This window comes from Macaca fascicularis, chromosome 4 (genome assembly GCF_037993035.2).
Source record: "Macaca fascicularis isolate 582-1 chromosome 4, T2T-MFA8v1.1".
NCBI classification, from domain to species: Eukaryota; Metazoa; Chordata; class Mammalia; order Primates; family Cercopithecidae; genus Macaca; species Macaca fascicularis.
Window position 1 is genome coordinate 111,450,331 of NC_088378.1, and position 23,369 is coordinate 111,473,699.

Here is a 23,369-nt window from a genome sequence, read left to right on the forward strand (position 1 = left end):
TCCGTCTCAAAAAAAACAACAACAAAAAAAGGGTATGTTTTCATTCGATAAATACTTATGTTTATGTTATTATGTGACAGCTCATTATTTTCAGCTAAGTCACATAGTGACTTACATTACTTGTTCAACTAGTTGTATATTCTAGTTAGTAATGTTCAGTGTTAGTGTTGTGTTTCTGTTGTTTCTTAGGCTCCAACCACTAATTTATCCTCAAACTGTACCTACGACTGAAAAATCTTTTCTGAATAGCCTCACACATCACATACTCATTTTTATTTTCTTTGGGGGGATACCCTTTCTTTTATCTTCTTGATCCTGTTTGGACTGGTTGTTTTCTAGGAATTTTGAACAATTGTCGTTTTGAATTTCTATTCACCATGATCCCAGATTCTTTCTTTCTTTTTTTTTTCTCTCTCTCTCTCTCTTTTTTTTTTTTTTTTTTTTGAGATGGAGTCTCGCTGTGTCACCAGGCTGGAGTGCAATGGCATGATCTCGGCTCACTGCAACCTCCACCTCCTGGGTTCAAGCAATTCTTCTGCCTCAGCCTCCCAAGTAGCTGGGACTACAGGTGCCCGCCACCATGCCCGGCTAATTTTTGTAGTTTTAGTAGAGACAGGGTTTCACCATGTTGGCTAGGATGGTGTTGATCTCTTGACCTCGTGATCTGCCTGCCTCGGCCTCCCAAAGTGTGGGATTACAGGCGTGAGCCACCACGCCCAGCCTTTCTTTTTCTTTTCTTTTATGCTTTTCCTCCTTTGCTCTTATGTTGGCTCTTTCTCTCTCTGCTGTCCTGCTGGTTTTATTTATTTAAAATTTCATAACTGTCATTTTATGGGTACAGTTGTCTCTCTGTGTCTGCAAGGCATTGGTTCCAGGACCTCCCCACAATCCTGCCTCTGGCAGATACCAAAATCCCCAGAACTCAAGTTCCTTATAGAAAATGGCATAGTATTTGCATATAACCCACTTACATCCTTCCAATATACTTTAACTCATCTGTAGATTACTTATAATATCAAATACAGTGTAAATTGCTATACAAATAGTTGTTATACTGTACTTAAAAAATTGCATTTTTTATTGTTATATTGTTATTTTTTGTTTTCTATTTTAGCTTGTTAAACACACTTTTAACCTCGAAGTTATTTATTTTTTTCTGAGTATTTTTGGTTCATGGTTGCTTGAATCTGCAAATGTGAAATCTGTGGGTACAGAAGGTGGACAGTATTTGGGGTAGAAGTCAAGATAAAAATGTGAATTTTAACAAAAATGAAAAAAAGAAGAAAAAAAGAAAACAAAAAGAATAAGAAAAAAACAAACAACAAAAACAACAAAAAAATAAAAAATGTGGATTTAATATGTATGTAACTGGACCAAATTTGTTAACTTTTCTTTTTTTTAATGATCAAGGGTATATAATACTTAGGGGTTGGGCCTGCCTGCCTTCTCTCCCTCCCTCCCTTTCCAGAGAGAGGGAGGGGCAGAGTAGGACCCCTGAGACACCCTCCCTGATAGCTTATTAATTTTTCATAGATTTTGTTTGAAATACCCTAGACAGTTGTCCCTATGAGTCATGCTTAAAATACTTTATCTTTCATATGACATTCAGTAAATAAGGATGAACTCATGGGAGATTTAGGTATAAGCTAAATTTTAGCTTTTCAGACCAATCTGAATAGCTGATTCTCTGATATAAAAGTATAAGATGTCCAGTCATCCTCTTTGTACATGGTGAGCCTTTTTTGTTTTATATTTTCCTTGTATCACAAAAATTTATTTAGGACATTTTAAAATAACGTAGTGAGATAATAATGTTCTATATTAGCATGGTGTCTTTTATCCAGAAGGTTTGCCAAGTACTTTGTAACTTGAAGGAGAGATTGTTTTGTTCTTAATTTAAAAGCACCTCATTCTGAGATGAAATATTATTATTTTATGAGGCACAGCTGTACAAAATAGTATTTTAATGAAAGAAGCAGTCTTTTATGGAACTCTGAGAATCAGATGAGTATGCTGACACATAATTCACTAGGCTCTTTGAGTTTCTTGTAGGATGGCATCTAAATTTTGTTGGACAACTGATTGGATTTCCTACTTTGAGTTATGGAGAAGTGCCATCATTTAATTATTAATAACATGTTTCATAGCATTCCATACCTGAAATTAGCATCTATAAACTAACCCAAATGGGGAGTCTCATGAAGACTGCCCAAAAGTTAGAGGCACAAATAAATGAAAGATTTTGACATAAAAGTTATTGTAATATTTATTATATTTTTAGTTTCCAAAGTAATAGAAATGCCAAGATTGTGTCAAGAATATTCTGAAAAATGAATAGGATGCTAACAGTTATTTTGACTCCTTATGGTCATTAGTACAGATTAACAGGGAAATAGATTTAAGAACACTATAAAGATTGTGTTTACCTGGACAGTAAATCTTGCTAGACATAAATTTTCATCTTTAGTAAGAGATTCAAAATAGTTATTTCATATACATATTACTAACTTCTAAAAATCCCAAGTTAATCCCAGTAACATAGAGCCAAGTAAGGTAGCAATACCCGATATTCTATTTTGTAGACTACTATTTCATTTCTAAATATAGCAACACTGCTTATTTGGCAGTCAGAGTTCTGGCAACCCAACCTAAACATGCAGCTGAGACTCTAAACATAAATTAAAAAGGGCCCTGAGTGGTCACAATAGATGTCAAAAAAGCCAGAACTTTATTGAGGTAGAGACATGCCAGCCCTCACATTTAGCAGATATTCCATTCCATAACTGTTTATAAAAACAGAAAGGCTGCTATCATGAAGCACATTGACAGCAGAGTCTGCATTAGTTTAGCAAGATTTCCAAACATGAACAAACAAACTTGTTTTGCTGTTAACTACTATCCAATGCGAAAGTTATTCCTGTTGAACTTAACTTTTTTTATTTTTTATATTTTTGAGATGGTGTTTCATTCTTGTTGCCGAGGCTGGAGTGCAATGGCATGGTCTCGGCTCACTGCAACCTCTGCCTCCTGGGTTCAAGTGATTCTCCTGCCTCAGCTTCCCGAGTAGCTAGGATTACAGACTCCCGCTACCACCCCTGGCTAATTTTGTATTTTTAGTAGAGACGGGATTTCTCCATGTTGGGCAGGCTGGTCTCGAACTCCCAACCTCAGGCGATCCGCCTGCCTCAGCCTCCCAAAGTGCTGGGATTACAGGCATGAGCCACTGCTCCCGGCCGTACTTAACTTTTTCAACCATACTGAATTTTTCTTGGGTCAAATAAGACCACCAACTCACATCAACTTAACAGCCAGCATGAATTGAAAAGCTCAAGGTCATGTCAGAAATCTTTCAAAACTCATAGGTTAGGAAATAGAATGATAATGCCTTACATAACTGATGGCAAATTTATTCACTCAACAAACATTGTATTGGGTGCATACTATGTGCTCGGTGCTGTTCTACTGAAGAGGATACATTAGTAAACAAAATCCTTGACCTCATGAAACTTATATTCTAGCAGAAGGAGGTAGAAAATAAGCATAATAAATTAACAAATGATATAGGGTGTGAAGTTCTTAAGTATTATGGCAGGGTAGAGGGAGATAGATTAAGCTGTGGGGGTGGGAATGTCCCTGGTATGTTTGAGAAACTATGAGAAGGCCCATTTCCTGGGCAGAACAATGGGGAGGCAATCCAGTCTGTGAGGTGAGAGGGCATGCCATCGTGTACACCTTTTTTTTTTTTTTTTGAGACAGAGACTCACTCTGTCACCCAGGCTGGAGTGCAGTGGCCGATCTCTGCTCACAGCAACCTCCACCTTCCAGGTTCAAGCGATTCTTGTGCCTCAATGTGCTACCATGATCCAGCTAATTTTTGTATTTTTAGTAGAGGTGAGGTTTCACTGTATTGGCTGGGCTGGTCTCTAACTCCTGACCTTGAGTAATCTGCCTGCCTTGGCCTTCCAAAGTGCTGGGATTACAGGCATGAGCTGTAATGTACCGGCCGATCATGTACACTTTGTAGGCCATTGTCAAGATGCTTTTACTTGGAGTGTGATGATGGAGAGGTCATGGGGCGGTGGGAGCGGGGATTGAGATGTCTGAGATACGCCTTCAGAAGGATCACTATGGCTGTGTGTGAATGGAGAATAGATGATAAGGAATCTAGGATGAAAAGAAGAACACAGTTGGCAGGCAACTGTAGTAATTCAGATGAGAGTTTATAAAGCTTCCAAAAATATTAAGTATTTTATTATAAACTTAAAAGTCTAAATCTATGCTGATATTGAAGGTAATGACCACACATTCTTAATTCTTATACAAGGCATGAGATTCTTTTTTCTTTTTCCTTTTTTTTTTTTTTTTTTTGAGATAGGATCTTGTTCTGTCACCCAAGCTGGAGTGCAGTGGCAGCATCTCTGCTCACTGCAACCTCCGCCTTCCAGGTTCAAGCGATTCTTGTGCCTCAGCCTCCCAAATAGCTGGGACTACAAGCACCTGCCACAATGCTGGCTAGTTTTTGTATTTTTAGTAGATGGGTTTCGCCATATTGGCCATGCTGGTTGCAAGCTCCTGACCTCAAGTGATGCACCTGCCTCGGCCTCCCAAAGTGCTGAGATTACAGGCGTGAGCCACCATGCCTGACCGGCATGAGATTCTTTTTTTTTAATTTTTTTTTTTTTTTTTTTTTGAGACGGAGTCTTGCTGTGTCTCCCAGGCTGGAGTGCAGTGGCGTGATCTCGGCTCACTGCAAACTCCGCCTCCCGGGTTCACGCCATTCTCCTGCCTCAGCCTCTCAAGTAGCTGGGACTACAGGCGCCCGCCACCACGCCCGGCTAGTTTTTTGTATTTTTAGTAGAGATGGGGTTTCACCATGTTAGCCAGGATAGTCTCGATCTCCTGACCTCGTGATCCACCCGCCTCGGCCTCCCAAAGTGCTGGGATTACAGGCTTGAGCCACCGCGCCCGGCCCTTTTTTTTTAATTTTTGAGACGGAGTTTCCATCTGTCACCCTGGCTGGAATGCAGTGATGCGATCTCTGCTCACTGCCACCTCTGCCTCCCAGGTTCAAGGGATTCTCTTGCCTCAGCCTCCTGAGTAGCTGGGATTACAGGCACCTGCTACCACACCCAGCTAATTTTTGTATTTTTAGTAGAGATGGGGTTTCACCACGTTGGTCAGGCTGGTCTCTAACTCCTGACCTCAGGTGATCCACCCACCTCGGCCTCCCAAAGTGCTGAGACTCAGGCAAAAGCCACCGCGCCTGGCTATGAGATTCTTCTGCAAGAGTGTCTGCCCCGCACGTGGCACTTTCCCATGGAAGCTACCCATGCCCAAACCTTGCATCAGCTCAACTGTTTTGGACAAAGTGACCTCGTCCTTTCCCTCCTTCCAGCCTTGCATTGATTGACTAGAGAGGGAATTGGACTCAAGTACAGTCAGCCATGGCATGCTAGTCCTTCAGGAGTGGGCCTGGGAAAAAAGGCTCCATCTAAATATTTTTGTGCTGATTCAACCAGATTCTTCTCAGGGATTTAACTGAGAAGAATGAAAAGAAAACTAATTGATAACAGTAAGAGAAGGGGTCAGACAGGAGCAGATATGTTAACAGTGGAATGTTAGAGTAAGAAAAATTCTTGAAGTCCTGCTTCTCAGGTCCCTAGGGAAGTTTAAAAATCTGAATGGCCTTCTAGTTTCTGGCTCTGTGAGGCAGATTCTAAGTGATTCCTGCTTTCCCTGAGTTCCATGTATGCGTTAACTTGTATTGCTATCCCTCCTCATGTTACACTACTTGGGGCAAACTGAATACATCTCTATTCCTCACATGTAAAGAGCCTAACAGAAATTATAACCACTTGTGTTAACAGTCTTCTTGCATTTGTAATCATCTATCAATGATTTTAGGCTATCACACATTGGGAAAGATTTTCACTGTCTACATCACTAATGTGTAGTGGAGAAGAACATGGAATTTGAAGCTAGCCTACCTGAATTCAAATGCCAGCTCCATCCTTTACCAGTTGTGTATCTTGGGCAAGGAATTTAATTTGTCTTTCTGTTTCCATATCTGTTTTTTTTTTTTTTTTTTTTTTAAAGAGATAACATACTACTTAGAGTTGCTGAGAAGATTAAATGAGTGAATACTAAAATCTCTCAGACAGTGCCTGGTGCATAATAAAGAATCGGGAGGCATCATCATCCAATGATGAAACAAGCCATTATTTCTAGATGATAAAAATTCTCTGGGTGACTACTATCATGAGTTGGTTAACTGCTATTAGTTAGGGCAGTGGTTTTTTTTTTTTTTTTATTACTTAGATTCCTTCAAAATAGTTAGGTAATTCCCATACCCTATTGGCATATTTCATAAAGGTCTCATTACACTTTTTTTTTTTTTTCGGTGACAGCTGATCATTTAGTAGAAACGAGTCTTTACACAGTTGTGTAACAACTAGAAATGGCTATGTTTTCTTTCTCCCGAACCCCAAGCCTATTCCTTTAGGCATGCAGGTAACTGTCCCCCGCCACCTCCCATTTCTCCTCATTCCACCCGGAAACCGGAAACCCTGACTAAGGAACGAAGAAGTCCTACAAAGAGGAGGTCTCAAGTACCAATCTGCAGCCATTTGATTATGGCAGATAGGTCTGATGCTAAAAACAGTTTGTGTCTAGCAGAGCCCAATTCCACAGGAATCCAAGCTCCAAGGCTGGGAGGCAGCAGGTGCTGGGGACAAGCTCACTGCTGAGAGTTGGTCTGGAGGGCCCACTGGAGGATCTCATGGCGGTGCAGACCCTGGACCGCATTGTCGTAGATGATGTTCACGCTGGTGCAGAGGGGCTGCTGCTGCGGCTATGTCACCGGACAAGCAACCAGCCCTCCTGCCGCACAAAGCAGCAGCAGCAGCAGCAGCAGCAGCAGCCTCAGCATAGCCCAGGAATGAGTGTGCTTCCCGGGGAGTGGCTTGCGGAGGCAAGAGTCGGACTTAGATTTCGGTGCCTGATTTGTTTCCCTCTTAGGTTTCCTCTCCTGTTCCCGCTTGGCTGCTTTGAGGGCATCATACTCGTTTCTCCCGCGCTCCTTCTCTTCCGCGTTCTCCCGCTTCCGCGTTTCCCTCTCCTGAGCTTCCTTAGCTGCCTGCTTGGCCTCAGCTTCTCCTCTGCCTCTCCTTCTACTTCCGGCCCCGCTGCCTCTCCCACTCCTGGTCTGCCTGCACGGCCTTCCTGTGCTGTGTGTGACGCCTTGTTTGCACATTGCTTCCACGGCTTCTCCCACCGAAGCAGTCGCCTGCCATCTTGGCCAGGCCGGGATCCAGAGGTTATCCTTCAGGTCCAGCCACTTCAGGTTCTGGAGCTGAGCAAAGCTGACAGGCAAGGTGAGCAGCCTGTTGTTGAGGAGAGCCAGGTCCTGGAGGTTGACCAAATGACCAGAGTCCACCGGCAGCTGCTGTGGGTTGTTCTTTCTAAGGTCTAGCTTCGCCAGGTGTGTGAGGCCACAGAAATCCGACGGTAGAATAGTCAGTTTATTACAAGACAGATCCAGTGTGGTGGTCTTTGGAAGGGCAGCCAGTTCCTTGACCGGGACTTCATTCAGGTCGCTGAGGCTCAGGTCCAGTTGGTTGCAGTCCAGCTGGTGGCGGAGGTTCCCGCCTTCGCTACCTGCCTTGGTGATGGTGAAGCTGGCTGAGCTGACCTGGCTCCGGGGTTCCGACCGGCAAGGGGAAGGAGCTGAAATGCCGCTGGTCAGTTCAGCGGGGCCCCCACGCAACCCACCACACCTGAGCCCTCCGTGCCTACACCCTGTTAATTGTAGAGAAACAGATATCTAGGGAAAGGAGAAACAGGCAGTCATATCTGTAGAGTGCCTGCTGTATACAGGAAGGAAATTGTGTTTGGTACTGGGGAAGGTGATACTATTGCAGAAAAACTGAGTTCTCGACACACGACCGGGAAAATTTAGGCACACAGACGCATTGTAGGGTTTATTGGGTGAAAAGAAAAAAAGGAAAGAGGAATTCTCCGCAAAATGAGAAAGAGTCTTGATAGCAGGTTTCCCGCCTCACAGACTGAATCCCAAGGCACCACACAGGAACTGAGGAGGCCGGGCTCCTCCACCTGCAAACGGCCTGAACTTCGCGAGGCTCCACCCCGTCCTCCCAGAGCGTAGGTGGACATTATGCAGAGAGAATCAGTCGAGAAAGGACGGGTTTCATCTAGAACCAGCAGTCTGGTTTTAGGCTTGAAGGCAGGCAGGGTTTCCCCAGGGACCCTTGGCTGTCTGCTGTCTCTATCAATACCGACATCCGAAAAACTCAGAACTTACAAATAGAATCTGAACTCCATGAGGACTTAGAAGACTGTTTTAGTGGTGGAGGAACCTATGTTTGTCTTTTTAAAACATATACCAGCACCTGGAATATAGTAGACACTCAATAAATATTTTTTGAATTAATGAATGTTGAATAAATGAAAAATAAGCACAATGAACAAAAAGGCAGAGATTTCAAAGCTAGAAGAGAAGTATAAGTAAAGGGCTATGGAAACATAAAAGAATGGATGATAAATTCTGACCACATTGGAATATGTGTATATAGAGAGAAGATTAAATATTTGAATTGGATCTTAAAGAAGAGTAGAGCTTTGACAAATGGTGCAGTGGGGTGGGACTTAAAGGGAGAGCTTTTCTACCAGAGGGAATTCCAAAGAATTAGAGATGTGAACATGCATATTTAGTCTGCGAAACAAAATAGATTGGGGGAATTAGAATTCAGAAGAGGTGGAGGACAAGAGTGGTTGGAAGGCAGTGACAGGAGATGTGCCTGGAAAGACTGTTTGGAACAAGAATGTAAAATGACCTCCTGTCCCATACTTCAGACTATTCTACAGGCATGAAATTAAAAAAATAAAAAAAGTTTCTTTTCTTTCCTTTTTTTCTTTCTTTCTTTTTTTTTTTTTTTCCTGAGACAGAATCACGCTCTGTCGCCCAGGCTGGAGTGCAGTGGCGTGACCTAGACCGGAGTGCAGTGGCACGATCTGGGATCACTGCACCCTCCACCTCTCGGTAGCTGGGATTATGGGCTCGCACCACCACGCCCAACTAATTTTTGTATTTTTCGTAGAGACAGAGTTTCACCATGTAGGCCAGGCTGGTCTCAAACTCTTGACCTCAAGTGATCCACCCACCTTGGCCTCCCAAAGTGCTGGGATTACAAGCATGAGCCACCGTGCCTGGCCCTAAAGTAGTTTCTTTTGAATTATATTCATATATACTCATACTATGTAAGCAATGCCAAATAGTCTTTAGTACAATGCAGACCTAATGAACTGTGAGATTTTAAAAAGTAATTTTCATGACAGTGTGGACAGAGATTAGAGTAGGGAGAGAGAATAGATTTGGAGGGGGATGAGTGGGTTATTGTACTAATTCTTTTTTTTGTTTGTTTTTTTGAGATGGAGTCTCACTCTGTCACCCAGGCTGGAGTGCAGTGGCGTGATCTCGGCTCACTGCAACCTCCGCCTCTGGAGTTCAAGGATTCTCCTGCCTCAGCCTCCCAAGTAGCTGGGATTACAGGTGCCTGCCACCACACCTGGCTCATTTTTGTATTTTTAGTAGAAATGGGGTTTCACTATGTTGGCTAGGCTGGTCTGGAACTCCTGACCTCAATTCCGCCCGCCTCAGCCTCTCAAAGTGCTGGGATTACAGGCTTGAGCCTCTGCGTCCAGCCTGTACTAATTATTATGAGAGGAAAAATGTTTTTAGGATTTCTGGAATTTGAACAAATACATTTTGACTCCAGCAATCATTATAGAATCCTGCTATGGCTTCTACAATTAACAGGGCTTTGAGTTCCTTTTCTTCACTAAAGTCAACTCAAGAAACATTTATTAAGGCTGGGCACGGTGGCCTATCCTGGGCGAGAGAGTGAGACTCTGTCTCAAAAAAACAAAAACAAGACAATACAAAATATAACTAGAAAGAAATATTTATTAGAATCCTATTATGCATTGTATACCGTGGGGAATGCAAAGCAATAGAGAGCAAGAAGCTCCAGTCTGCCAGGAGACATGTATCAGGCTCAGTCATGAAGAATGAGATAGCAAATGTTTAGATCTCTGATGATTTGATTGGAGAAAAAAAAAATGGTATTTTGGTGCAGTTTCTTTTTTGTTGTTTCCTTTCTTCCTTTCCTTTCTTCCCTCCCTCCCTCCCTCTCTTCCTTCCTTCCTTCTTTCTTTTTCTTTTTCCTTCGTTTTTCTTTTCCTTCCTTTTGGCCTTCCCTTCCCCTCCCCTCCCCTTCCTTTACCTTCCTTTTCTTTCTTCTTTCTTGATGGAGCCTTGCTCTGTTGCCTAGGCTGGAGTGCAGTGGTGCGATGTTGGCTCACTGCAACCTCCACCTCCTGGGTTCAAGTGATTCTCCTGCCTCAGCCTCCCAAGTAGCTGGGATTACAGGCACATACCACCATGTCCAGCTATTTTTCTGTACTTTTGGTAGAGATGGGGTTTCACCATTTAGCCCAGGCTGGTCTCAAACTCCTGAGCTAAAGCAATCCACCTGCCTTGGCCTCCCAAAGTGTTGGGATTATAGGCGTGAGCCACTCCGCCCAGCCTCTAAGAATATCTTTTTATTCTTCAGAACTCTGTGGAGCTCTTGGGTGTCCAAACCCAATGAGTGTGCTCTGAATCTGGGACAATTCACTCTCTGCCTTTGTGTTAATTCTGAGCCTTGCTGTCTGGGGAATGGTGGCAATTGCCTTCTCGCTCTCAAGGACAGGCAGGGTTCTATGAAGGCAATGTAAGAGGGTAAACATGTAGCAAAGCTGGAGGTGTAGGATTCCTGGTCACCACAGCCACTATACTTGCAAATGAAGTGAACCCATTCATTTATTTTGAAAACAGTTGGTTTTGAGGTAATGTGTTGTTAATAACTAATGCTATATAATTGTTTTAGAAAAGAAACATTTTGGCCAGGTGCGGTGGCTCATGCCTATAATCCCAGCAGTTTAAGAGGCAAGGCAGGTGGATTACCTGAGGTCAGGAGATTGAGACCAGGCTGGCCAACATGGTGAAAACCCATCTCTATAAAAATACAAAAAGTAGCTGGGCTTGGTGGCGATGCCTGTAATCCCAGCTACTCAGGAGGCTGAGGCACGAGAATTACTTGAACCCAGGAGGTAGAAGTTGCAGTGAGCCGAGATCATGCCGCTGCACTCCAGCCTGGGCAACAGAGGAAGACTCCATCTCAAAAAACAAAAACAAAAAAGAATTATTTAAAAATTGCCACAGGTGTAAGCAACGTACTTAACTAAAAATTATCCATTTAGTCAATGTACTTAATGGGACTACTGAGGTAAAAAACAAAGTTTGGGGCTGGGCGCGGTGGCTCACGCCTGTAATCCCAGCACTTTGGGAGGCCAAGGCAGGCAGATCACCTGAGGTCAGGAGTTTGAGACCAGGCTGACCAACATGGAGAAACCCCATCTCTACTAAAAATACAAAGTTAGTTGGGCGTGGTAGCACATGCCTGTAATCCCAGCTACTCAGGAGGCTGAGGCAGGAGAATTGCTTGAACCCAGGAGGTGGAGGTTGCAGTGAACTGAGACTGCAACATTGCACTCCAGCCTGGGCAGCAAGAGCAAAACTCTGTCTCAAAAAAAAAGAAAAAAAAAAAAGAAGTTTGGAGTAAGAGTGGATTTGTGGATAAGGCAGGCTGAAATGAGTCTGAGAACTGTGAAGAGGTGAAGGTTAGAGCCAAGGATCTGAAATAGTTGGGGGTTCTTGCTGATCACAGTGAAGGCTTTTGCTGGCTACAGCTTTTAAAGTGAGTTGCCCAAATCTGTAGACGATCCTTCTACAGAGAGTAAGGAGTGAGTATCTACATATCTGTTTTGGCCTGCCTAGACTGAAGGCTCTAGGAACACTCTGCGTGTGTTCAATCTAGGCAGGCCAAAGCAGATATATAGATACTCCATACTCATTTCCCCACCACTACTGGCTGGAGCTTCACCTGGCCAAAAACCTTTCTTGATTTTAGCAGTAGGCAGAGCCATGAGGGAGATACACACGTATATATGTGTGTGTATGGGGTTGAGTAGGAAGCTGTAGAACAGGTGGAGGGAAGGGGCAAGCGAAAACTGGTTCCTTTGTTAGCTTCAGGATCCTCTAAGCATATTATTTCCTAGGGACCATCCTATTCCTTTATCTGTCCATCCATCTGTCCATTATTCTCCATCATCCACTCACCAATCCATCCAATGGATATACTAGCAATTTTTTTGAGTCCCTACTATGTGCTAAGCATTGTCCTAGACTTGGAGCTGCAGTAGTGAATACAATAAAGTCCCTGCTCTCATAAAGTTTACACTTTAGTAGAGAGACAGAAGTACATAGTAATTCATCTGCTAATAAAAGCTTTGAAGAAAAATAAAGTGATATAAGGAAAAAGAGACTGAAGATAGCGGTAGGGCTACTTTACATGAGGTGGTCAGCAACGTTCTTCCAGGGAATGTGACATTTGAGCTTGAAGAAAGTAAAGTGTGAACTTTGTGGGTTTTGGAGGAAAGTGCTCCAGTCAAGGATTTAAAAAAACACAAAAAAGAGGAGGATGGCTGGAGCAGAGTGAGCCAGAGGACAGAGATTAATGATGAAGTCAGGAAGTGGGAATAGTGGTTTTTCTTTACTTTTTTAAAATTTGGATGATGACTCAAAGAAATACTTTTTTATACTATAACCACATACATATTCTTAAAACTGAAAGAAAACTTTTTGTGAAACATTTACTATTTTTATTTGCTATACATTCTAATATTTTTATTTTATTCAATTCAATATTAAATATTCAATTCAATTTGATTTTATTTTCAAGAAGATACTGAGTGTGACACACTAAATTAATTTCATGACCCATGAATGAGCCATGATTCACAGTTTGGAAAGTTCTGATGAGGCTTTGTTGATTGGTAAGGTTTGGATTTTATTGAAAATATAAAAGGAATTATTAGAGCTTTTTAAGCATATGATTTTAAAAGAATTATTTCAGCTGTTGTATGGATAACAGACCTTGGGTGGGTGGGTGAGGGGCAAAGGTGGAAGCTGGGAGATGCGTCCGTTCAGTTCTTTCTGTAACTTTACTTATCACCGTTAGTATTCATCAAACATCTTTTATCATGTGTGTTAAGGATAGGAAAATAACAACTAGCTTTTATATAGAAGTTTTATAGTTTTCTTAAAATGGATTAACACATGCAAAACTTGAAAGAATTGGTGCTCAGTAAACTTCAATTTTCTCTATCCTCAAGCCTTAATGGAATCTTCTCTTTGGCTGAACAAGGTTGATTGAACAGAGTTCAGTTTCTCTGCAAATCTCATTTTGTTGTCCAATCTTGGTTGGCCTCAGGCTGTGTTCCTTTGATGCCACACTTATCTTCTTGTATCTGCACCTGCACAGCCAATGTCCTCTGACTCAGATGGCATCTCCGTGGTGGGTCAGGGCTTTCTGTCCTTGATAAAATGGCTCGAGGCACATGATAATTTTGTTATTGCTGTTGATAGCAGAGAAACCCTTAATTGTGTACATCTTGCTCCTGAATACATGTAGTTAATGAATGTGAAAACTGCTTTTTTAAGGAGAGAAGTTTCTTCGGCAAAGAAGAGATAACAGGGAAAAGCTCCTATGGAACTCTTTTAACCCAGAGGGTGCTTGATATTTTCTGTTTCTTTCTCATGATGTACCTTTTCCCCTTTCTTCACTCTGCTTTGTCTTCCTGAGAGGCTGACTTTTATGAACTTTCCCAAAGGCTCCCTTCCCCTCTGGTTTCAAGTTGGGTTTGGCCAGTGGAAGACACCTGTGGAGATCTGATAATGAGAGGGGAATGGGTTTTGGGTATTTACTGCTCCAGCTTCCTTTTTGTTGGGTTGCCAGTCATTAATTTTGTCTCTCTGATAAAGGTCACAACTTCTTTCTTTCTTTCTTTTTGAATTTTTAGTAGAGATGTGGTTTCTCCATGTTGGCCAGGCTGGTCTCGAACTCCTGACCTCAGGTGGTCTGATGGCTTTGGCCTCATAAAGTGCTGGGATTACAGATGTGAGCTACCGTGCCTGGCCCAAAGGTCACAACTTCTTTTTTTCTGAGATGGAGTCTTGCTCTGTTGCTTAGGCTAGAGTGCAGTGGCGCAATCTCGGCTCACTGCAACCTCCACCTCCCAGGTTCAAGCAATTCTCCTGCCTCAGCCTCCAGAGTAGCTGGGATCACAGGTGCCCACCACCATGCCCAGCTAATTTTTTGTATTTTTAGTAGAGATGGGGTTTCACCATGTTGGCCAGGCTGGGCTCGGAATCCTGACCTCAGGTGATCTGCCCTCCTCGGCCTCCCAGAGTGCTGGGAATACAGACGTGAGCCACTGTGCTGGGCCAGATCACAACTTCTGAGGGGGCAGCCCTCTGTGACAACTACAGTTTTCTCAGTGGATTCTAGTAACTCTCTCTGACCTTTCAGACCAAGGCATGGTAATGGCTCCTAGTTGTTCTTGGTTCCAGGGAGCTGCACCAGCCTTTGTTTCTCTTAACACTGCCTACTCCTTTGTAAAAAAAAGTTTTATTAAACTCTCCTCAGTTGTTCCATTTGGTACCTGCTAGTCCCATGACTGGATACACAGAGGTTCCTCTACAGGGAGAGCTGGATGGGAAAGTATACAACTTTTTTACTGAAAATACTTAAAGCTGTTTAAATATCAGAAACAAGTTTGTCTTAAAGTAGCGGAAAAGGGGATTCTCAAATTAGTCTATCCGTTTGTCTATGGCCATCAACACATGAATACTCATGGTCTATATGCACCTCTTCTAAGCAGAACTGGTAGAATTATTTTGAAGAGAGAGTGTTTATAGTAAGCCTTAAATGTCTGTGTGTATATATCCACAACTAGGAAGAAGTTCCTTATACAATTATTTCAATTGGCAAAAGTAGTAGTGGGATGTGATTGGATAAGAGACTTCTAGTTATGACACACATTGAATACTAATTCACTGTGAATCACAGATACTCAGTGAGAAAGATTACTGGTTACAGGCAGCATGCAATCATATTTAGAGCATAGATTTTGGAGCTCCTGGGTTCAAATCCTGCCTCTGGTATTTATTAGTTGGGAGACATTAGGCAAGTTGGTATCTCTGTGCTTCAGTGTCCCTGTCTTTTTTTTTTTTTTTTTTTTGAGACGGAGTCTCACTGTGTGGCCCAGGCTGGAGTGCAGTGGCGCGATCTCGGCTCACTGCAAGCTCCACCTCCCGGGTTCACGCCATTCTCTCGCCTCAGCCTCTGAGTAGCTGGGACTACAGGCGTCCGCCACCACGCCTGGCTAGTTTTTTGTATTTTTTAGTAGAGACGGGGTTTCACCATGTTAGCCAGGATGGCTCGATCTCCTGACCTCGTGATCCACCCGCCTCGGCCTCCCAAAGTGCTGGGATTACAGGCTTGAGCCACCGTGCCCGGCCAAGTGTCCCTGTCTTAAAAGAAGAAAAATAGAAGTGTCTAACATAGTATAGTTATAAGAAATAAATGAGTTAATTCATCTAAGGCCCTTAAGATATTGTCTGTTGCTAAGTATTTAATTACTCTATTTGTATTATCCTGAAAGTAGACAGGAAGTTTCTGGGACAGAGACTGATTATTATTATTTAGAGCAATAATTTTATTTGTTATTTACCACCCCCCCAACTTTCCCCCTACTGTGATGATAAAAAAGCCAGATGGACAGGCTTACACATGGGCGTGTTTGGGGTTTACCGTAGGAGAGAAGCCCTAGAAATATGAATCTTGGAATTTATAAAGGAAAGAGATGTCCCTTCATTATTTGAGAAAGGGAGAGATACTTTTGCTCCTTACAATAAAGAAGTTCTCTTTGGGAATAGAAGGGTAAAGAGCATAGATTTTTATCTTCTAAAATGTAAGTACCCGTCTCCAAGGGAAGATAAGACAAATGTCTTTAGGTTTACAGCTCCTGGAATGTCATTATGTCTTTGGGTCTCATCTTTTCCTAGAAGTGTAAACACGTACCTCTGGGGAGGTAAATCTTTTATCATCTATTCAGTAATCTTTTGGGTTTAAGGCTGTTCTTTAACCTAAGTCCCAGTAAATTTTTCTAGAAAACTCTGTGGAGAAAAATTTATTTCTGACACCTGACACATAGCAGCCCTATATAAATGTTAGTTATCAGGATCTTGTGAATGAACAGAAGGCATGAAAACTGGAAATTGCAGGTAACTTTTGAGGTTTATTTCTATCTGGAAGTTGTTTGATAAACTTGCTGGCTTTCTCTGTACTACATTAGTGCTGTCTCTTTTCTTTTCTTTTTTTTTTTGAGATGGAGTCTTGCTGTGTCACCCAGGCTGGAGTGCAGTGGCATGATCTTGGCTCACTGCAACCTCCGCCTCCTGGGTTCAAGCGATTCTTCTGCCTCAGCCTCCCGAGTAGCTGGGACTACAGGTGCCCACCACCATCATGCCCAGCTAATTTTTTTTTTTTTCCAGCAGAGTTGGGTTTATACCATATTGGGCAGGCTGGTCTTGAAATCCTGATCTCAAGTGATTCGCCTGCCTCGGTTCCCCAAAGTGTTGGGATTATAGGCGTGAGCCACTGTGCCCGGTCAATGCCGTTTCTTAATGAAATTCAAAACTTCTGAAAGCTTGTTGCAGAATCCAAGATAATTTATAGTCGAAATAATCATGAATGTAAGATGTTACATTTAGTTAGTTAAAACTAATCACTTAACATAAATTATCTAATTTAAAACTTTTGGCAATTTCATAAGAAAGATATTTAATATCTATATTTTACAGAATGGAAAAATAAAAGCTCATGGGGGTTAAGTAATTTGCCAAGGTCATACAACTAGTAAGTGGTAAAGCTAGAATTCCACTTCATGTTTATATGACTTCAAAACTCATGCTCTTAACTGATGCAGTTGGAAGCAGAATTTGTTTCTTCAATGGGAAACTCGTAGAAGTGCTCCATTCTCTCTGCTGATAGATGTCAACATCTGGGGATCAGAGATACTGTGAAATACAATGCTCTTTCTCTTCTGCCTGGCCCCAACCAACACTCAAGTTTTGGCTTTGTGTACTGAACCCAGGCAGGTACATTGGCCAAGGCTTGGCTCTGAAAGGCCTGAATTTGGAGTCAGAAAACCTGGCTTTACTTTCTAGTTCTAGTACTTAATCATTTGGTAACTCAAGGCACGGTGGTTATTGTCTCTCAACTTCTGATTATGAATCTGTAAAATGGGAATGGAAATGCTGGGGTTGCCTTACTCACAGGGCTCACAGGGTTATCTGTGAAGATCAAACGGGATAATGTATATCAAAGCACTTAGTAGACTACAAAGTTTTTAGAAGAGTCAGGTATTATTTACTCACTAGTAGACATATTTTTCCAGGCACTGAGTTAGTTGAAGGCAATAACAAAATGAATAATACATGACCATTCAGGTTGCTTTTTAAACTGCTCTTAATTATAAATCATATGTGGTAGACAATATTAAAGCACCCACCAAATATCCATCTCTTTAACCTAATCATACATTTGTTCAGGATGGCAGTGTGCCTGACCTCAGGCAGTGGATCATAATTTGTTTGTTGACATGGCTCACCTGTTGTCTGATGTTCTGCCTCCTTTGCAGTTAAACTTCTATATGTATTGGTTGGACTCTTGGCAGGGAACACAATTTCACTCCAATGATAAATTTAAAAGATTTTAGGCTGGATGGGGTGGTTCATGCCTGTAATACTAACACTTTCGGAGGCCGTGGCAAGCAAATCACTTGAGGTCAGGAGTTTGAGACCAGCCTAGCCACATGGTGAAATCCCATCTCTACTAAAAATACAACAAGTGATCAGGCATGGTGGTGCGTGCCTGTAATCCCAGACACTCGGGAGTCTGAGGCAGGAGAATCACTTGAACCTAGGAGACAGAGGTTGCAGTGAGCCAAGATTGTACCACTTCACTCCAGCTTGAGAGACAGAGCGAGACTCCATCTAAAATAAAATAAAATAAAATAAAATAAAATAAAATAAATTAAAATAAAATATTTTAATGATGAATCCACTTATGGAGATGTGGCAGGGTTAAAGATATCAATAAAGCACCCAGAGACCAGCTGTTTCCACCCCAAGGCCTGACAAAGCAAGAGATGGAAAGTTACCAGAGTCCAGAGAGGCTGGAGCCTTGGAGAAGGGTGTCTAGAAGAAGCTGTAGTGATGGGGGACATGACCAGTCCCAGAATTCTGCTGAAATGGGACAATGGGAAGGAACAAGGAAGAAATTCCCTGATTTCACTCAACACACACCCTCCAATCTTTGTTCACGTCTCTTATTTTACCTGACCAGAAGCCATAAGGCAAAGAAGCTCACCATCTGACATCATTCTGATCAATAAGATGTAGGGAGAAGTCTGTTGTAGGCATTTCTGGGAAATTTTGGCTTTCCTGTTGAAAGCTCTCAGGTATGGATGAACAGTTACCTTTATTCCTCCTTACCTTCTGTCTATGAATGAGGATGTGATGACCAGAACAGCAACTATATTGCAGTCATGAGGCAATAGGCATGGAGGCAAAGGACAACATGTCAAGTGTGTTGGAGCAGAATGATAGGAGGAGCCTGGGTCTCTAGTGGCCTTCCTAAGCAGCTGAGTCAGTGCCTGTAATCCCTGTCTTCAGAGTTCTTTTTTTTTTTTTTTTTTTTTTTGAGATGGAGTCTTGCTCTGTTGATGGAATGCAGTGGCGCAATCTCAGCTCACTGCAACCACTACCTCTACCTACTGGGTTCAAGTGATTCTCCTGCCTCAGCTGCCTGAGTAGCTGGGATTACAGGTGCCCACCACCACACTCAGCTAGTTTTTGTGTTTTTAGTAGAGATGGGGTTTCACTGTGTTGGCCAGGCTCATCTTGAACTCCCGACCTTAAGTGATTCGCCTGCCTCAGCCTCCCACAGTTCTGGGATTACAGGCGTGAGCCACCACACCTGGCCCAGATTTCTTGATTTTTAAGAAATTTTTGAGTCTATATACTTTCGGCTGGTCCAATTCGTATATAATATAGCATAGTTCTTTCATAGATGTTGTTTATATTTGGTCTGAGGAGATACAATAAAATCTCTTATTAAAAAATAGCCCAAATAGTGAGAGTAAAGGATTCTCTCAATGAAGGAAGTAAAAATATGGTATCTGGTTTCATACAGTCCCAATATTTTAAACAGTGAGATTTACATCCAAGTACCTTATTGTTACTAATTTTGTCACACTTTTTTCACTTGACATACCTGCTTGTTGTCTTCAGTTAGATTGAAGACTTTGTGCTAATGGGACCATGCTTTTCTCTGACTGCTTAACTGCTGAAGCCTCATGTAATGTCTAGCAAAGAGTTGGTGTTAAGGTCACGAATTTGCTATAATTTTTTCTTTTTGAGATCTTGCTATGCTGCCCAGGCTGGCCTCAAACTCCTGGGTAGCTCAGGAATACCTCAGCCTCCTGAGTAGCTGGGACTATAAGTGTGTACCACCATGCCCAGCTGCTATAATTTTCTTAATGAACAATTTTCTCCATCATAGTTTCTTAGAGAAAATTTCATCTTATGAGAGCCGAAACATCAGGGATCCTGATTTCCCTATAAGCCATGAATGTTTAAGGACATTTCTTTGAATGTGAATGAAGAAATGGGAGCAGCTAATTGGCAAGCTAGTTCTGGGTCACAAGATTGTCTATCTAGAAGTTGTTGTGAAGGCTGTGCTGGAATGTCCTGCTCATTTAAAATAATTATACCTGGTTGGGTGTGGTGGCTCATGCCTATAATCTCAATATGTTGGGAGGCCAGGGCATGTGGATCACTTGAGGTCAGGAGTTCGAGACCAGCCTGGCCAACATGGTGAAACCCCATCTCTACTAAAAATACAAAATTAGCTGGGCATGGTGGTGCATGCCTGTAGTCCCAGCTACTCAGGAGTCTGAGACAGTAGAATCACTGGAACCCAGGAGGCAGAGGTTGCAGTGAGCTGAGATTGTGCCATTGCACTCCAGTCTGGGTGACAGAGTGAGACCCCATCTCAAAAATAAATAAATAAATAATAAATAATTATGCCTGTATTCATTCGTCTAGTTCTGAAAATAAATACCTTATATTCCAGTTACAAAACTAAAAGTGGCTTTACTTAAATAAGGAGGAGGTTGCAAACTGGAACAAAAGCAGCATTTTATTAGGGAAGAAGGTAGGTTGGGGAACCTGCTTTATTGTGCAAACGTTTTATTTTTATGAGGTGTTATTAATAGTAGTGTATGGTTAGAAGAAAATAAACACCTACAGCAACTGGAATGTTGCTCTCAGCATGAGAAAAATCACAAATATAGCTGTTTTATTTTTAACGACAATTTACTTTTGTGATAAAAACAGCATAATTTAAATGCTGTGATTTATGTTTTGTCCCGTGGCTTCCTTCAATTATATATTGAATTAAAATAATTATGCTAGTATTTATTGTGTTATTTTTTGAATACTGGGATATATAATTAGGTGCCTGTTAATAGATTTTTTTTTTAAATCAATAACTTGAAGAAAATGGGTTTCTAGTGTTGGCTACCATTTTATTTAAACTGATTATCTTAGATTGATTCTTAGATGTGAGCAGAATTTTGAAGGAGCCAGAGTATATTTAACATTTTGATAATTCGATTATGATAATAGTTCTCTGGTCACAAGAAGAGTATCCCTGTTCATAATCTTATTTTAACTAAGCTACCCACAAGGAGAAAACAGATTTATAATAATTTAGTCACCAAAAAACCTCTGAATTGCTGGGAAAAGGCTTAGAGTATAAACTGAAGAGAACTGATTTGACTGGCAAACTACTGTGAACTATTTTTATGCTGTGTATTTGTTTTCCAAACATTTCAAATTAGCACATTAAAAAATTGAGAATCTGTACTGAGACACTTTATATTGTGAGGGCAGATCAGGAATAGCCTATTTTTCCCCCTATAATCTGCCTCTGCTTATATTTTTAGTTTTCCAGCACCCGAGTAAGGAAAAATACAAGTTTGCAGTATAACAATGACCATGATATTTATTACGTCAGGGGGAAGAAGTAACTATGATAAAAAGGGAGGCCAGGCATGGTGGCTCATGCCTGTAATCCCAGCACTTTGGGAGGCTGAGGTGGGTGGATCAAATGGGGTCAAGAGTTCAAGACCAGCCTGGCCAACATGGTGTCACCACATCTCTACTAAAAATACAAAATTAGCCAGGTATGGTGGCACATGGCTATAATCCCAGCTTGGGAGGCTGAGGCAGGAGAATCTCGCTGAACCTGGGAGGTGGTGGTTGCAGTGAGCCGCGATTGTGCCATTGCACTCCTGGGCAACAAGAGTGGAAACTCCGTCTAAAAAAGAAAAAAATGAAAAAAGGGAAAGGTCTGTAAATTTCTGGGTGTCAGTCATTAGTTAGTTATTTCTTTTATTGTCTTGAATCCCTATATGAATATAAAAGGACCTTTGTTGTGTCCAAGATACGAAGGATGAAAAGACAGGACACATTGATTTTATGAGCTGTTTTATGCCATAGTCATTCAGAATATCAAGATAATAGTTTGTTCTTGACATACACCTAATAAAGGAAAATTTAAAATCAATACCTGGGCCATGTGTGGTGGCTCACACCTGTAATCTCAGTGCTTTGGGAGGCCAAGGCAGGAGGATAACTTGAGGCTAAGAGTTCAAGACCATCCTGGCCAACATGGCAAAATCCTGTCTCTACTGAAATACAAAAATTAGCCAGGCATATTGGAACCATGCCTGTAGTCCCAGTTACTCAGGAGGCTGAGACATGAGAATTGGTTGAATCTGGGAGGTGGAGGATGCAGTGAGCTGGGATCGTGCCATTGCACTCTAGCCTGGGCAACAGAGCAAGACTCTCTCAAAAATAAATAAGTAAATAAATAAATAAATAAATAAATAAATAAAACAAAACAAATAACTTTTTGCAGCCTACAGTTACCTGGGTTATTATACTCAGGCACAAGGAAAAATGGCAAGCACTTTGTTTGTGTGTGTATGTGAAGTAGGTAGAGGGTGGGAAGCAGTTGAGGGTTGCATAGTTCTAATATCAATTTTTATAGCATCTCTTTAGACTATAATTGCGTTTATGGAGTTTAGCAACTCCCAGTTGGATCAGCTTAAATTTAATTTATATTAGAATTGCAGAATTCCAAAGGGAGAAGCAAATCTCTAAGGATCATAAAACTTGGATGCTAGGAAGTTAATATCTTTTATGAAATACAATGTAAAACAACCACTCTTCATAATTTGGAAAAATGTGTGCCACCTTTTCAAGTATTTCCTTATCATGTCAAGTTACTGAGTTTGTGGTCCTTTTCCTTGCATTAAAAAAAAAAAAAGTTTTTGAGGGGGCCATTCCAAGATGGCTAAATAGGAACAGCTCCAGTCTCCAGCTCCCAGCATGAGCGACACAGAAGATGGGTGATTTCTGCATGTCTGACTGAGGTACCAGGTTCATCTCACTGGGGCGTGTCGGACACTGGGTGCAGGACAGTGGAGTGAGAGCCAAAATGGGGTGAGGCATTGCCTCAGCTGGGTAGCGCAAGGGGGAAGGGAATTCCCTTTCCTAGCCAAGGGAAACTGTGACACACAACGCCTGGAAAATTGGGTCACTCCCACCCTAATACTGCACTTTACCAAGGGTCTTAGCAAATGGCACACCAGGAGATTATATCCCACACCTGGCTTGGAGGGTCCCATGCCCGTAGAGACTCCCTCACTGCTAGCACAGCAGTCTGAGATCTAACTGCAAGGCAGCAGCAAGGCTGGGGGAGGGGCACCTGCCATTGCTGAGGCTTGAGTAGGTAAAGCAGCTGGGAAGCTCGAACTGGGTGGAGCCCACCACAGCTCAAGGAGGTCTGCTTGCCTCTGTAGACTCTAACTCTGGGGACAGGGCATAGCCAAACAAAAGGCAACAGAAACCTCTGCAGATTTAAATGTCCCTGTCTGACAGCATTGAAGAGAGTAGTGGTTCTCCCAGCACGGAGTTTGAGATCTGAGAATGGACAGACTGCCTGCTCAAGTGGGTCGCTGACCCCTGAGTAGCCTAACTAGGAGACACCCCCAACTAGGGGCAGACTGACACCTCACACCTCACATGGCCGGGTACCCCTCTGAGACAAAGTTTCCAGAGGAACGATCAGGCAGCAACAATCGCTGCTCAGCAATATTCACTCTTCTGCAGCCTCCACTGCTGATACCCAGGCAAACAGCATCTGGAGGGAACCTCAAGCAAACTCCAACAGACCTGCAGCTGAGGGTCCTGACTGTTAGAAGGAAAACTA

At 42.2% G+C, this 23,369-nt stretch overlaps 1 long non-coding RNA gene and 1 pseudogene across 1 annotated transcript in view; one reads left to right on the plus strand and one right to left on the minus strand.

The window, feature by feature from the left end:
- The window catches only part of LOC135970426 (uncharacterized), a 73,357-nt gene that overhangs the window by 1,828 nt on the left and 48,160 nt on the right, over positions 1-23,369 (plus strand). The gene's annotated exons all lie outside the window — the stretch shown is intronic.
- LOC102125862 (leucine-rich repeat-containing protein 59 pseudogene) lies at positions 6,629-8,300 on the minus strand (annotated as a pseudogene).